Raw genomic sequence first — 13,531 nt, 5'->3', positions numbered from 1 at the left:
CTCTTTATTTTCTACACTAAAGAAACAAATGTTGAAATATATAAGAGAAATAATTAGCAATTTTTTTTCTTGACATTTTTACCTTCTAAGTGAATTATTTCTCATATCTGAACACAATTCTCAGTATTGTTTTTTTATTAAACTAATTCTAAAGACTAAAGGCCCAAACCAAAGAGCGTAGAATCACCAAGAGGCAACACTCTAGTGCAATTTGGAAAACAGCCACTAGATGGCGCCGTTTTGGAATGAAAATTCCAATAGAACTACAGCATATTATAAGACTGTAAATAAACTATTAAAAGTGCTGATGACTGTGATAGTAAGGGTTGTATTGTCGTCTTTCAGGTTGTATCTCAGCTTTAATGCGCTTTTAAAATAAATAATTAAAAAACAAAGCAGCTGCTCGCCATCACAACAGCAATAAGATCCACTGGACAGCCGATTGCTTTCACTCCAAAATGGCGGAATCCGGGGCTGTTGCTGGGTGCTGCTGGTGCAATGGAACGTTTTATTGAGTGTTGCATCTTGGTCATTCTAAGCTCTTTGCCCAAACGATACACAAAAAAATCAAACATTTTACATAATAACAAGAGCAAATATAATAATTTCATTATAATTAAAATATCTAATAACAGGGTTTTTAAGACATTTTTAAGCCCATTATGGATGAAATTTCAGACTTATACAGGGCTAAACGCTAAAGATTTTTGTTTAGAAAATCACAGTTGTAAAACATTTTCACTTGATCTATCAAAAAAGATTTTCATTTAATATATTTAATAATACAATAATAATTTATTAATAATAATAATAATAAGAAGAAAACTGTCCACATTTTATGCTCATTTTATGGCTTGACAGACCTTAGTTTCAATTATTTTTTGATTAATAGTAGAGAAAGAACAGCTTGAACATGCAGCTAAATTTCTCCTTTTATTAATTACGCTAAAAACAAATGTCAAAAGGGTTAATGACTAGGGAATTTGTAATTTTTTCTTCACATTTTTACTTTCTAAGCGTACAATTCCTATATATCTGAACACAATTCTAATTATTGTTTTTTTTAATAAACTATTTATAATAACTAGAGGCCTAATCAAACACAAAAATATTTTTTTTTACATTAAAACAAGTGTAAATATAATTTTTTCATTGTAATTAAAATATCCAATAACAAAGGTTCTGCAGGCATGACTTTAGACATTTTTTAAACCATTATGAATGAAATTTTAGACTGATATAGTGCTAAACGCTTTTAGAATATCACAGTTGGAAAAGATTTTCACTTGCTCTATCAAATAAAAATACAATTTTAATTGAATACATTTAATAATAAAATAATAATTTAATAATAATAATAATAATAAGAAAATAGCAAACTGTCCACATTTTATGGCTTGACAGAGCCTAGTTTCAATTCTTTTTTGTTTTATAGTAGAGAAAGAACAGCTTGAACATGTTGCTAAACTTCTCCTTTTATCTTTTACACTAAAGAAACAAACATCAAAAGGGTAAACGACAAGAGAATTCAGTTGTACATTTTTTCTTCACAGTTTTTATTTACATTTTTACTTGTTAAGTGAAATATTCCTTAAATCTGTACACATTTCTGGGTATTGTTATTATATATAACTAACTATAAAGACTAAAGGCCCAAAAGCTACACAAAAAATAAAACATTTGACATAACAAGTGTAAATATAAAAATTTCATTGTACTTAAAACATCAAATTTTTAGGGTTTCTGCAGGCATGAAGTTTAAAACCTTTTTAAGACCATTATGAAAAAACTTTCAGACTTATATAGAGCTAAACGCTTTTAGAATATCACAATTGCAAAAGATTTTCACTTGCCCTATCAAATAAAAACAAGATTTTAATTTGATACATTTAGTAAAACAATTATAATTTAATAATAATAAGCAAACTGTCCACATTTTATGCTCATTTTATAGCTTGACAAACCCTTGTTTTAATTATTTTTTGTTTAATAGTAGAGAAAGAACAGGTTGAACATACTGCTAAACTTCTCCTTTTATCTTTTACACTAAAGAAACAAAAGTCAAAAGGGTAAACGACAAGAGAATTGTCACTTTTTCCCTTACATTTTTATTTTCTAAGTGAATTATTCCTTATGTCTCACAATTCTCAGTATTGTTTTATATGAAACTAATTATAAAGGCTAAAGACCCAAACGATACACAAAAAATAAAACATTTGACATTATAACAAGTGTAAATATAATAATGTCATTGTAATTAAGGGTCTCTGCAGGTTTCACCAAGTTAAATTTTAGGCTTTTAAGACATTTTTGAGACCACTGTGAATAAAATCTTAGATTTATACAGGGCTAAACATTTTAGAATATTAAAGTGGAAAATATTTTCACTTGCCCTATCAAAAATGTACCATAATTGAATGAAATTAATAATACAATATTAATTGAATAATAATACATATGTCAGGTTAGTACCCTCAGCAGTAAATACATGGAGAACTTTTAAACAAATGCTATAGTAAGGAAAATAATTAAACCATTATGGTAAATGGAGTAAATATGCCATTTTTGAGTAAAAAGTTGCATTGTCGTATGGGTTTTGGCAAGATTGGGTAGCTGTACATGGACAAATGAAAATTTAAGAGCTGTTAAAAAGAAGATTTAAGACCTACAACCCAATATTTCAGCAGATTAAAGACTTTTTTAAGGCCTAAAATTTTGATTTTGAGATATAAGACAAGACCCTGCGGACACCCTGCATAGTTAGCCAATATATTGTTGAATATTTTATTGTTTTTTTGAGCTTATTGCATAATAAAAGTAAATACAGTACATTCCCTGATGACATTTACTAGATTAAGCTAACTTTGTGCTTGACAATGCTGTCAGTGAGTAAACACACATATTTACAACCAAGATCCAACTGAAACATTTTCTTTCAACTTGTTTTTAAACTAAACGTCTGGAAGCAGTCAGTATAAAGTTCAATTATATCAAAACACACCAGCTTACAAAGTAAACAAACTCTTTTACAGAAACCCAGAATGTCAGGGCGATTAGTTGTCAGTTGTCTGAGGTTTGAAAGCCCTAAACTGGTTTAACCTCTTCCTTTTACATTGCAAGAGATAAGCAGGTTGAAAACAAAACTCCAGTCAATGAAAACAAACGGAAAGAGAAAGACAGCGAAGGATTGAGAGGTTGCTCTAAAGTTACAAAAACCTGGAGTTCTGGACATCAGCCTGATAAGCCAGCGGGAGTCTCGTCTGTCCTACCTGTACTTGATGCACAGCAGAGAACATAAGCTGTTCATCCCTGCAAAGAACGAGGGATTTTAGGAGAGGTGAGTGACTGTAGGCTCCGCATGCTGCCGTTGAGCAAACAGAGCAGTGAGCACGCAATGAGACACACAGAGAGGGAAGGAGCGAGAGAGGGAAAGGGGCGGGGCCTGATGGATCACATGCATATGGCTTTAAACCAATGCAAGAGCTGCTGCATGGGGGTCAGACGTGAACAGTTCACTGATCCCAGATCTGTCCGAACTGATCTGATAAACCACAGACACCTGCTGCCTTTTCCCCTGACGCACACACACACATACACACCCTTCCAGCTGGACACTCCTTTTGGATGAATTACTTCAATCTTGTACTGTACTCTTCTTTCTGTCTAAAAAAAATAAGAAGATGTGCCACTACAGTTGAAGTCAGAATTATTAGCACCCTTTAATTTTTTTATCTTTTTTGAATATTTCCAAAATAATGTTTAACAGAGTAAGGAAATTTTCACAGTATGTCTGATAATATTTTTTCTTCTGGAGAAAGTCTTATTTGTTTTATTTTTAGCTAGAAAAAAAAACTGTTTTTAATTTTTTAAACACAATTTTAAGGTCAAAATTATTACCTCCTTTAAGCTATTTTTTTTCCCAATAGTCTACAAAACAAACCATTGTTATACAATAACTTGCCTAATCACCCTAACCTGCCTAGTTAACCTAATTAACCTAAATGTCACTTTAGGCTGTGTAGAAGTGGCTTGAAAAATATCTAGTCAAATATTATTTACTGTCATCATGGAAAATTTAAATAAATCAGTTATTAGAGATGAGTTATTAAAACTATTATAATGATAAATGTGTTGAAGAAATCTGCTTTCCGTTGCACAGAAATTGGGGGAAAAATAAACAGCGGGGCTAATAATTCAGGGGGGCTAATAATTCTGACCTCAACTGTATATATTTATATATAACCTAAATGCGGTCTTTATATTACATATTTTATTACAATACACTAAGAGTTTAGGAACAGGTTTGGTGGTATGGGTAGAATTAAGGGTGAGATTTGGGTGTAAAAGACGTGTCAACAATGTAATCCTGACCGTAATTACAGATATTAATAATTATAGTTGTGATTAAAGAGATAGTTCACCTAAAAATGAACATTTACTCACTATTACCTCACCCTTAAGTGGTTCTGAACCCTTATGAGTTTCGTTTTTATACAGTAGAGAAAGAACAGCTCGAACATGCTGTCAAACATCTCTTTTTATTTTGCACACTATAGAAACAAGTCTTAAAGAGATTGGAAAAAGTACATGACAAAGTAATTAATTTGTACTATGTTTTTACCGCAATTTCTTAAGTTTATAAGATATTTTTTTTAGTGTTGTTTTTATATTAGGCTAATTATAAAGACTAAAGGCAAAATTATGTTTAGTGTTTGGGATGGCCTTTAGTGTTTATAAATGAAACATTTTACATTATAACAAGTATAAATATAACACTTTCGTTTTAATTTCAAATAAATCTAATAATAAGCAAATATATTCACATATATTATATAGTTTTTTTTATTATTTAATTAAGTAATGGCGGTTCATTCCACTGTGGTGACCCTTGATTAATAAAGGGACAATGAATGAATGAATAAATGAACAATTAAGTAATTATATGACATTCCTGGATGACATTTTCTAGATTTGGCTAACTTTTTGCTTAATGTTGCCAGTGAGTAAACCCACACATTTACTCCCAAAATACAAGTAAAACATGTTCTATCTGTAATCCTGAATGTAATCACAGAAATTAATTACAGTTGTGATTAAAGGTATAGTTCACCCAAAAATGTACATTTACTCACTATTAACTCACCCTCAAGTGGTTCCAAACAAGTTTCATTTTTATATAGTAGAGAAAAAACAGCTTGAACATGCTGCTAAATATCTCCTTTTATTTTCCACACAACCAAATTCTTTAAAAATTGTACTGATTTTGTTTCACTTATATTTTATCTGTAGGAGTACATGACAAAATAATTGATTTGTAATATGTTTTAACGCAATTTTTAGATTCTAAGTGAACTATTCCTTATATCTAAAGACATTTTTCAGTGTTGTTAAAATGAATCAATGACTTGCATTGTACAAAATTATTCATTTAAATTGACCACTTATAAAACAGGACCAAATAACACTGTATAAAACCGTAAAATCATTGTATCATTGTTTTTTTAATTATGAAACTCATACAGGCTTGAAACAACACTGACGATAACTGATAGTATAGTCTATTTTATTGTGAGCTGTTGCTTTGCATTCAGCCTTAATTAAAGGTTGAACCAACTTTGCACTGTAAATAATCTTTAGCTAAAGTCCAGGCTTAAGAGTGTCATAGAAACCCTCCCTGCAGGCACTGTGAACCTTCACGCTCAACAGGTCTGATCTGTAGAACAAAAGCAGAGGAAATACTTCACAGCTCCAACCAGTCCAACTGGACATTGTGCTCCAAGCTTTAATCTTGTGATGTAAATGTGACTTCAAGCTGCCATTGTTTAAAACAACGAGTAAAGCTTTGAGGAAAATGTATAAAACGTTTTATCTGGTCTTGACAGCTGTTTTGCAGAGAAATATGTACTGTAAGGGACTGACTCTGAAAACTCTTCATAGGTAGCAAATGTTAGCGTGATGCTAAGATGTAAACAAAATGCACACTCCTTTATAAATAATGGCTATTTTAAAACATTTATAATTAGCAAATGTTTTGTAATCAATATTGTTTCATACTTTTGGTAGTTAATCTTAGCATGATACATTTTTGTAGCAAATCTTTAGTAGTGAAGCTATTAAACATTAGCATAATACATTTTTCGTAACACATTTTAGTTAGTGAATGTATTAAACATTAGTATGAGACATTTTAGAGGTGAATTTTTGGTAGTGTCTGTATTAAACATCATCATGACACATTTTTAGCAGTGATTTTTTGGTAGTGTCTGTATTAAACATCATCATGACACATTTTAGAGGTGAATTTTTGGTAGTGAATGTATTAAACATTAGCATGACACATTTTTAGAGGTGAATTTTTGTTAGTGTATGTATTAAACATTAGCATGACACATTTTTAGAGGTGAATTTTTGTTAGTGTATGTATTAAACATTAGCATGACACATTTTTAGAGGTGAATTTTTGGTAGTGAATGTATTAAACATTAGCATGACACATTTTTAGAGGTGAATTTTTGGTAGTGAATGTATTAAACATTAGCATGACACATTTTAGAGGTGAATTTTTGGTAGTGAATGTATTAAACATTAGCATGACACATTTTAGAGGTGAATTTTTGGTAGTGAATGTATTAAACATTAGCATGACACATTTTTAGAGGTGAATTTTTGGTAGTGAATGTATTAAACATTAGCATGACACATTTTTAGAGGTGAATTTTTGTTAGTGTATGTATTAAACATTAGCATGACACATTTTTAGAGGTGAATTTTTGGTATTGGATGTATTAAAAATGAGCATGACACATTTTTAGCATTGAATTTTTGGTAGTGAAGCTATTAAACATTAGCATGATACTATTTTCATAGCAAATTTTCGACAGTGAAGCTTTTAAAAATTAAGGTAAAAAATTTTAGCAAGGAATTTTTGGTAGTTAATGTATTAAACATTAGCATGACACATGTTTCGCAATTAATTATTGGTAGTAGAGCTATTGGTAGTAAAGCTATTAAACATTAGCATGACACATTTTTGTAGCAAGACTTTGGTAGTGAAGCTACTAAATGTTAGCATGATACAATTGTCATAGTGAATTTTGGTATTGAAACTATTAAATATTAGCATGATACATTTTTCATAGCGAATCTCAAGTAGTGAATCTATTAAATATTAAAATGATACATTTTTTGGAGCAAAGTTTGGAAGTGAAGTTATTAAACATTAGCATGATACATTTTTAGCAGCAAATGCTTGGTAGTGAAGCTATTAAACATTAGCATGATACATTTTTCATAGCCCATATGCTAATTTTTGTTATTTTTCCCAACTAACGGAGGCAAGCAAGAAATAACTCATTTATCTCATCTTGATCTTCTACTGAAGACGTGTTATAAGTACTGGTTACGAAAGTCGTTTTGCAGTGTAAATGATTATTTGTCATTTCCTGGATCGTCTCAGGAAGTGTCACATCCAAGTTAATGTTTCCAGGTGGACTTCAGACACCACCACACAACAGCAAATATTCACACTAGTACACACACACACACACACACTCACGCTGTTTTCAAAAGGGCTGTCATCCTGTGTTATATGTGTTTATACTAGAGCCCTGCATTTGAGCCCGACGGGGCCCAACTTCTTTATGCCTCTTGGGCATAAAGATGTTGGCATTCATAAGATGTTAGCATTTAACAAATAATGGCACTGTAATCCATTAAATAAATGTTCCTTCTTAATAAATGGTAACACCTTACAATAAGTTTCGATAAGTAAATATACTTACACTAACACACAATACATTTAATTTTAGTTATGTTAAAGTTTTTGTTAAATCACAGTGCATTAACTGAAGTTAACAAGCATTAATTTGTATTATAATAATAATACATTAGTAAATGTTGAACTATTATAATAAATGCTATACACCAGGGCTATTCAATTGGCGGCCCCCGAGTAATGTGATCAAGACATCGAAAATAAATTTAGTTCAGCCGAAAAACGGTCACTATAGTTATGAAGTTACGTGTGTTTGTTCGATACGGCACAAACTATTGACCTTATTCTAAAATGCGGAAGTGTGCCTGTTTTCGCGATTGTCTTAGAACTTCCGATTCAGTCGCCTATGGGAGAAATGACTAGGAATAATAAACGGCAGAAAATGGCCAAACTACTTGCTCAACAAACAAATGTTTGCATGACTACACAGACCAAGTAGCATAATATAATAAGAAAATATTAAATTGCAACATCAAGCAGCGTAACGAGCAGTTGTTAACGTCAAAAAATGAATGGAAGTGAATGTGACCGGAAGTCTCGAGACAAAAAGATTCAAATGGCAGCGGCCGCTCGTCAGCTGAGAATAAGGTGAATAGAGTTAGTTTATACCGAGGCTAATCCACACGCACATTGGATTAACTAAAGCAGCGGGCTGTTCACATATTGCATCTTTTCCGCACGCAATTTCGTTATTTTCAATAGAGACGTGCGCATATTGCGAGCAGTGCCCGCACGGCTCGTAGAGTGGGCCGACGCACTTGCGCCCTCTAGGTGCACACAGAGGAAATGATCTCACGCTGTAGTGGTGAGAGTTGGGCATGGCTTTCAGTGCAATGTAAACAAAAGGTAAGTTGCACGAATTATTACAAACTATTAAAATGATTATGTGTATGAATGCAGATGATAACAACAGTTCATTTAAATTCTTAGCTAATATATATCCTGAATTAACATTAGACGACTACATTTTATTCTTTACTCTTGTTTCTATTTATTCATTGTTCTGTCATGTAATGTGTATTTATATAGAGCATTTATTGTGTATGGCCATACACCCAAAGTGCTTCACAATTATGAAAGAGGGGTCTCTCCACACCACCACTAGTGTGCAGCATCCAATTGGATGATGCGACGGCTGCCACAGGACAACGGCGCCAGTGCGCTCACCACACACCAGCTATTGGTGAAGTGGAGTGACAGTGATCGAGCCAATTCGGTGAATAGGGATGATTGGGTGGCCATGATCGTAAGTACCGATAGAGGGACTTTGGCCAGGACACCAGGGTTACACCCCTGCTCTTTCATGAGAAGTGCCATGGGATTTTTAAGGACCACAGAGAGTCAGGACCTCGGTTTAACGTCTCATCCGAAAGACGGAGTTCTGTCATTTATTTCCATTGTAAAATTATCACTCATGTTTAAATCAAAAACTGTTTGTTTTTTATGATTATTTTGTGCTGTGTTTGGTTACTGAGCAGCAATAAACAACATTTTAAAATAAATAAATAATACATAAAAACAAAATAAAATATAAGCGGTTTTCTTGTGATTTTTCCAAACTAGTAGCGTTTTGAATTTAATAAATGCATAATAATGGTGATAACTGTGAAACCCTGATTGTTCTGCAGACTATAATCGTACAATCAAATTCTATTATCATATAATTGTAAACCCTAATTGTTACGCAGTTTAAAACATAGCATACGAATGTGTCTGAATAAAAGCCTACCTGAGCAATACACTGATTTTGTTGCGCTTCGAAATACAACATTTGAATATGTTTGTAAAACAAAAGCATGTTATGTAGTTTCAAAATACAACATATTAACGTTTTAATGTAGAAAAAGCCAACGTGGGGGTCTTAAGAAGCCAATATAGGCTCTTATATTGCTGTTGTGTCTTCACTTATATTGCAAGTCATATCTCTCCGGCCCCTCAGTTGGGATGCTTCTCATGAACTTGCCCCCATACTAATTGAAAAGCCCTGTTATACACAATCCTTCTAAGATCATGTTAGTAACCACGTTAACTAACATTACTAAACATTATTTTACCTAGTGTGACTTATAAATATGTGGACAAACTTATTGTATTGTTGTGTGAATATATGCTAAGGCATACATAGACACACGTAGATATTTATGAGCATGCAGTCTGATGCACACACTCGCACGCACTCACACACACACACACACACACACACACACACACACACACACACACACACACACACACACACACACACACACACACACACACACACACACACACTCACACACTCACACACTCACACACTCACACACTCACACACACACACACAAACAGTGACAGAAGGTAAGGATATCTGATCTGATATAGACTGAGACATTAGCATGCAGTGCTGAAGGTAATCTCAGTCAGTCTACTGAGCAGATTACATTTAAAGACCCTCACACACACACACACACACACACACACACACACACACATACAGAGAGAGTCATTAGGGAAATGTTTGAATGTTTGTGTTCGTCATATGAATGAACAAATGTATCAACTCAATTGTATTTTAATACCCAGTGGACTTCCAAATATCCTTTGTATCTGACTATTATTTCACGCAGAACAGTCATCAAATAATAGCCGACGTCTGTTCTTTTGTGTGGGGTAAATATAGTACAGATGCATGTTCTCTCTCTAGAGGTTTTGTTCTTGGTCAAGTGTATTCGCGTGGATGTGTGTGTGTGTGTGTTATCAAGCAGAAGAGGATTTGGCTGTTATACACGGTTTAAAATATTTCAGGACCCCCTGCTACTGTGTGGCCCTTGAGCTCCAGAGGAGGGAGCAGATGGCTGCTTCTGGCCCAGGGCGGGGAGCTCAGACCTGGGGAGCGAGTGCTGGCACAGACCTGATCCAGAGCTGTTTGCTAAACTGAGACATCGAGTGATCCGGGTGCCTGACAGACTTTATCAGCTGGCCACAGAGAACTGATGATATCCAGAGAGACAGCCACACGTCCACAACGGACAACCACAAACACACGATTAACTGGGTGTTTACATGCAGTTCTGTGACACAATCATAACAAACTGCAAAAAGAGACCAATATTCAGCAATCCAGTTACAATAATATCAAATTACAGTGAATATATAACAATTTTTAATAATATATAAAAAAATTATTTTACTTAAAATAAACACATACTCATATTACATGAGAGAAAAAAGAGAGTTTTAAAATGTTTAAGTTTTAAAATTAATAATCACATGACACTAAAGACCAACCCAGGCTCATTCTGAAAACGTAGTCCAGCGGACGTTTCTGGAAACCGCGAAATATGTCCCGGGAGGTACGTATGGCTGCATTTCATTTTTTAAGTGAACGCTACGGGGCGGTGTGACGCCGTTCCCTTTCGCGCTTGCCGGCTCACCGCTTATCGGCTTTCCCGCTGCAGTCAGTTTGTCCGGTTAGCTCAATGTGTGTGTCAGCGGACTTCAGATGCAGAGAGGAGGAGTTGACAAAGGAGTCCGGGTTCGAGTCCGGGGAAGAGCGGTTCCAGAAACCAGGTAAGACAAAAACAGAATCCAAAAAATAAAGTGAACGAGTTCATAACAGGGTGAGAACGCGGTGAAATCCAAAAACGTGGTTAAAAAAAAAACCAGACGACGGCTTTTCTTTTTCTAGACGGCTTTTCTAAATTGTTGCTCGGATTTAGGGAAGTGAGCGGGTGGGCGGGTCAATCGGTAAAGCTGGTTGGGTTCAGGGAAGGAGGAGGGCGGGTCAGCCTGTCGCGCAGTCAATCATTCGGTCAGTCAGACAGCGGCCTCTGGTGGGTTGACGCGAGAACAGCGCGGGCGAAATGGCACTCGCTAGAGACGTTCGAGATACGAAAAAGCGCAAACAGTGGCCTCTCGCGCATTCGCGAAAACAAAAACTGCACAAATACGTACCTCCCGGGACGTATTTCGCGGTCTCCAGAAACGTCTGCTGGACTACGTTTTCAGAATGAGCCTGGGTTGCTAAAGACTGTCTGCACTTTGTGCATCCAGACATTAGTTTGATCTTGAACTTGTAGGTGCCACAGAACAAAAACCATACCTGACAAAAGTCTTGTTGTCGATCTCAGTTGTAAGAGCAACAAACAATAACTTGACTTATAGTTAATCATTTGGAAAAGTGTCAGAAGGTAGATTTTTCCCATGAATCATCTGTTGAACTGCATCCCAATCATTACAAATACTGCAGAAGACCTATTGAAACCAGCATCGACTCTTACAGATTCTCACAGAAATCAGTCAAGTTTGGTAAAGGAAAAATCATGGTTTGGGGTTACATTCAGTATTGGGGCATGTAAGAGATCTGCAGAGTGGATGGAAACATCAACAGCCTGAGGTATCAAGACATTTGTGCTGCCCATTACATTACCAACCATAGGAAAGGGCAAGTTCTTTAGCAGGATAGATTCTTTTTCCACTGCAGCATGACTTTATATCCTATACTGTACATTAGTTCTGTTAAGTGACAAGACTTTTGTCTGAGAAAAGTCAGATATTACTGTCCAAATTAAATAATAAAAGATCAAGGTATGATCATATTTTATTTTGGTGAAATAAGCTTAATCAAGAGGGCTTTGCCTTTCATAAGCCACTTCTGATACCAAATGATCAACTAGAAGTCAAATTATTATTTGTTGTTCCTAAAACTTGGATAGGCGACAAGACTTTTGTCAGGTAGTGTATACCTAAGCATAGCTGAATAATAAGAGTTCAGCACAAGGAAATGGCATACTGTCTCAAACGCCATCGTTTCCGCACTCTCATGTAAATCTTGTGATTGTAAAATCCCGAAAAACAGACCAATTGGAACAAAACACCTACTCTGATGATCCACATGAGATGATTCATTTGCATGCCCCCTGCAGCATTTGACTGACCACAAAGCTTCCCAGTGAGATTACAACAATGATATTTCCCTTATTTTTAAGTTGATCTAAGCTTGTACTATGCACGTGGGACTCCTACTTTGAAAATGGGAAAGGCAGGGAGACTAAAGGAGCAGTTCAGTGAAATATTTCACCTGTTTACTGCTCATCTGACTGCAAAATGCAGCATATACAGATCAATTTATTATACAGATTTATTATACTGTATTTATTATACAGATATCAATTTATTCAGTGCCAATGTCTGTTTAAATGTGTCTTTTGTTAGTTTAACATGTGAATTGTGAAATTTGCAGAGAAGGTTTGTAACGAGGCAATAGACACACTTGAACTGCTTCATGCACGACTACATCGTGTCGTATCACTCAGTATCTATCTATCTATCTATCTATCTATCTATCTATCTATCTATCTATCTATCTATCTATCTATCTATCTATCTATCTATCTATCTATCTATCTATCTATCTATCTATCTATCTATCTATCTATCTATCTATCTATCTATCTATGCCTCCATATATTCTATCTATGCCTCCATATATTCTATCTATCTATCTATCTATCTATCTATCTATCTATCTATCTATCTATCTATCTATCTATCTATCTATCTATCTATCTATCTATCTATCTATCTATCTATCTATCTATCTATCTATCTATCTATCTATCTATCTATCTATCTATCTATCTATCTATGCCTCCATATATTCTATCTATCTATCTATCTATCTATCTATCTATCTATCTATCTATCTATCTATCTATCTATCTATCTATCTATCTATCGATCGATCGATCGATCGATCGATCGATCGATCTATCTATCTAT

General features: G+C 34.4%; 1 protein-coding gene and 1 long non-coding RNA gene across 6 annotated transcripts in view; one reads left to right on the top strand and one right to left on the bottom strand.

The window, feature by feature from the left end:
- The window catches only part of ptprga (protein tyrosine phosphatase receptor type Ga), a 502,971-nt gene that overhangs the window by 49,929 nt on the left and 439,511 nt on the right, over positions 1–13,531 (bottom strand).
- LOC141376520 (uncharacterized) lies at positions 4,850–7,871 on the top strand. Its single transcript, XR_012386959.1, has 3 exons — positions 4,850–6,245; positions 6,297–6,555; positions 6,813–7,871. It is a non-coding gene; the product is annotated as an uncharacterized lncRNA (long non-coding RNA).

Source organism: Danio rerio, chromosome 11 (genome assembly GCF_049306965.1).
Source record: "Danio rerio strain Tuebingen ecotype United States chromosome 11, GRCz12tu, whole genome shotgun sequence".
NCBI classification, from domain to species: domain Eukaryota; kingdom Metazoa; phylum Chordata; class Actinopteri; order Cypriniformes; family Danionidae; genus Danio; species Danio rerio.
Note: the sequence above shows the minus strand (reverse complement) of the source record. Positions and strands in the feature narration are given on the sequence as shown.